The sequence below is a fragment of the Dryas octopetala genome, chromosome 2 (genome assembly GCF_963921425.1).
Source record: "Dryas octopetala chromosome 2, drDryOcto1.1, whole genome shotgun sequence".
Taxonomy (NCBI): Eukaryota; Viridiplantae; Streptophyta; class Magnoliopsida; order Rosales; family Rosaceae; genus Dryas; species Dryas octopetala.
Genome location: NC_141367.1, coordinates 14,564,747 through 14,568,315, shown reverse-complemented (window position 1 = coordinate 14,568,315; position 3,569 = coordinate 14,564,747). Strand labels below are relative to the sequence as shown.

The 3,569-nt window shown below is 34.9% G+C and overlaps 1 long non-coding RNA gene across 2 annotated transcripts; it reads right to left on the bottom strand.

Annotated features, from left to right (window-relative positions):
* Positions 1–615: 615 nt before the first annotated feature.
* LOC147293327 (uncharacterized) lies at positions 616–2,922 on the bottom strand. Of its 2 annotated transcripts, XR_015120735.1 has the most exons (4): positions 2,552–2,922; positions 2,425–2,466; positions 1,700–1,754; positions 616–945 (listed from the first exon to the last, which is right to left on the bottom strand). It is a non-coding gene; the product is annotated as an uncharacterized LOC147293327 (long non-coding RNA). The 2 variants fall into 2 exon arrangements; XR_015120734.1 differs by lacking the exons at positions 2,425–2,466; positions 2,552–2,922 and having other exon boundaries at positions 1,700–2,407.
* Positions 2,923–3,569: the final 647 nt, after the last annotated feature.

Below are 3,569 nucleotides of genomic sequence, written 5' to 3'. Positions count from 1 at the left end.
CTGAAAGTCGTTGTCTAAAACTAGAAATTCCTTGCCTAAAACAATAGGCAATGAATTTCTACCGTTGCTAGGGTCGTTGCCCTAGGACCCTTGCCAATAACTATAGGCAACGATTTTGACAGTCGTTGCAAAATTAGCAACGACTTTGCAACGAATCATTTGTTGCATTTTGTGGCATTGAAATCCCAATTCATGGAGTTATGCCCAACGATTTATGCGTTGCCAATTATATTGTACAACACCATTTCTATTGCCTAATTTTTTTAATAGGCAATGACTTTGTTGTTGCTAAATTTTTTTGTAATAATAAATTACTTTACCATTATTAATAGGCAACGAAGACTGAGTTGCCTATTATATTATGCAACACCATCATCATTGTCTATTCAATCTAAAAGCAATGACTCTATTGTTGCCTATCATTTTTTATTGCAATCTATACTGTTGCATATGATATAAAGAAACAACTCTATTGTTGCTCAAACTTGCAATATACGAGGAACGACTTTGTTGTTGCTCAAACTCTCTGTTATTTTCATTAATTTTTTTTATTTATAAAAATAATGCTATTATTTAAAAATATAAAATTTAGAGAACCATAAAAGCTTCATAATATAATAAAACAAAAAATTACTTGACTGTTACATTGAAACTTGGCTAATTAATCCAAAACATAATTTTTACAAAAAAATAATTCCATCACATAATTTTTACAAAAAAATAATTTCATCGCAGAAAGTACCATTTCACTCATGCTGCTATCACTTAAAACAGAAGCTCTAAATGGCATATGAAGGACTACAGCTTGCAGCTCCTGAAGACTTCAGCTATGACACATGTAACAACATCACTGGATACAACAGCTCCCCGAGAATCTTGCTCCTCTCATGCATGTAGGAAGCAACAGTCTTCACAAAATGTCACTTATTACTCATTCTCAAGATCCTGTTATAGAAATATTATTATCTATGAGAAGATTAAACAAACACAGTAGCAACAAAACAGGGTCAGTGCATGAGCCTTACTGACATGTCACATACAATACTAAACAGTTTATAACACAAGTCACCATTGCATATACACAAGAATAAATTTGGCCTCGTTTAACATGATCCTAAATATAAAGGTTACTACATAAAAGAATATGATACAAACCTAGAGCTTATGGATGCATGGTTCAGTTTAGAGATTTAAAGAAAATACATCTTCTCCTATGGAAAACTACTTCATGTAACCATAAGAATAGTAGCCTTTAATTGAAATCAAGCCAGATGGTACAAAGTCTATTGTGTCTTGAGAAAGCAATCAGATTAGAGTCTATCCCAGCAGAGGCAATAACAAGTTTTATTTACAACTAGTACAAACTAAAAGCGAATTGAATGATAGATTACATGCAGTCAAAGCATGGTTAAATGCTGCTGATGGTAGTGTCTAAAATCAGTTAACTGGTTTGGAAAGATATATCTTTTATGGAAGCCTAAAGCTAAGGTCGTTGGCCAAGATATCTTAGGTTCACAAACTTGAAGCGAAAACTAGGAAACTAAAGAGAACAATGAAAGCTAAAAATTAAGTAGCCAAGTGGTTGATGTTGAGGTGTGTAAGGTACAAATGCATTAGACAAGGGCATCACTTCAGTATGTAAGGTAAAGATGTAAGAAAAAGATCAAACTGAGGTCTTATATACAAAAAGGAGACCTACCAGCATATTGTAAAGGACATGTACAATTTATACAACTGCATATTGTGTGCTGACCCTGCACGCACACAACAAAATAAAATCACCCAATAATAAAAATAGAGTTTCTAAGTTCTCAAACAAAAGGGGCAAAAAATGGTTCTAGAAAACCCTTTATTCATGTTAAACCCAGCATTTCCAAAAATGAGTAGACTAGGCAAACATCTATGCTAATATGAACAACACCTATTTAGTGACAGAGCACAAGAGAGGAACATAAGAATGGAACACAGACGTTTTTCCACAAGTCTGCAAGAAGCCAAAACATGCTAAGAGTCATTGATGCTTTTGATGGTGACTTGCAAACACAAAAAATACTAAATGGATAAAATCTAAATATGAAAAGAATAAGCAGGCAACACCAAATATAAATATAACGCTAACCAATAGGAGATAACAAGAAATAAGATACTCAAACACAAAGAAAGCAAAATTAAGTACTTAAGCACTAAAATCTTTACAAATAAAGAAAAAGATACAACTTTCACATTGATAACCAAACTCAAAATTAAGTATAATTATAACCAAATCAACAAACAACCCAACATTATAATCAAATCCTCAACTCGTCTGCAAAGGCTTAGCCCAAATAGAAATTGCAAAATTAAAACCTTGCACAAATCACAACCTAAAACTGAAACCTAAATATCAAAATAGAAATTTAAAAACTCAAGTTAGGATTTTGTTACCTCAACAGAAACAGAAATTCTAATAATCATCTGGCACCAAACCTGGAAAATCACAAACAAATTCTAATAATCATAATTAACGAAACAAAAATTTAAAAATAAAAAAAGTGCAAAAAAAAAAAATTACCCAAAAAAAAAAAAAACCCAATCGGAAGGGCGTTGATGGTGGCTGGGGTTGGGTTTCGGTGGTGGCAGAGAGAAAGAGGAAAGGCAGAGAGAGGAGAGAGAAAGTGACGCAGAGAAAGAGGAGAGGGGCAAGGATGGGGATGTGGGTTGTCGGGGTGGGTCGTCGGGGCTGGGGGTTGGGTTTCGGTGGGCAGGGGGAGAGGGAACGCAGGGAGAAGGGGAAGAAGATAGGGGCGGCGGGGAGAGAGGAGAGAGAAAGGAGGATCAAGGTAGAGAGGGGCAGATCGGGCCGGGACTAGGCTGGGCTGAGGCGGGGAGCGGCGAGGCAGAGAGAACCAGGGGAGGAGAGGGAGAATGTGTTTGACTGTTTGAGTGTCTTTGATTTTGAGATTTAGAGTGTTTTGACTTACTGGGGAGAGAGAGTGGTTTGGAAATGAAGAGGGTTAGAAAAAAAGTTTAGAGAGGGAGAAGGAAAAAATCAGGTGGGAAATTGAAATTTTTCGCTGTAGGTTCAGGCGGTAATCCCAAAAAAAAAAATTTTACAGGCTTACAAAAAATAAAGAATAAAAATAAAAATAAAAACTTAAAATAAAATTTTTCTGTAATTTTTAAAAAAGTTTATTATGTCAACTTACTTGATTACCGTGTTACCTAATTTCAACGATCGAAGCCGTTCATTTTCTATATTCATACTCAAAGATCATCCTTGTAAAAAATCGGCCAAATCAGAATGCATCTACCCGTTCAATTATCATTAGAAAAACTACGATCGTTCATAAGTTCGACCACCGTTACCTAACTCCTACATATCCGATTGAGCTAATTTTTAGCGGAGATGATCTTTGACAAAGGAACTAAAAAATGAACGGTTTGGATCGTTGAAAACACGATCGAGATGTGAGTTTTTACATATAAATACACTTGAAGAGTATTGTGCTATTAATTTTTTCGTTAAAACCTTGTTGTTTCAATAATTGTGAAGACCACAATGTGATTTCAACGATCGGAGCCGTTAATTT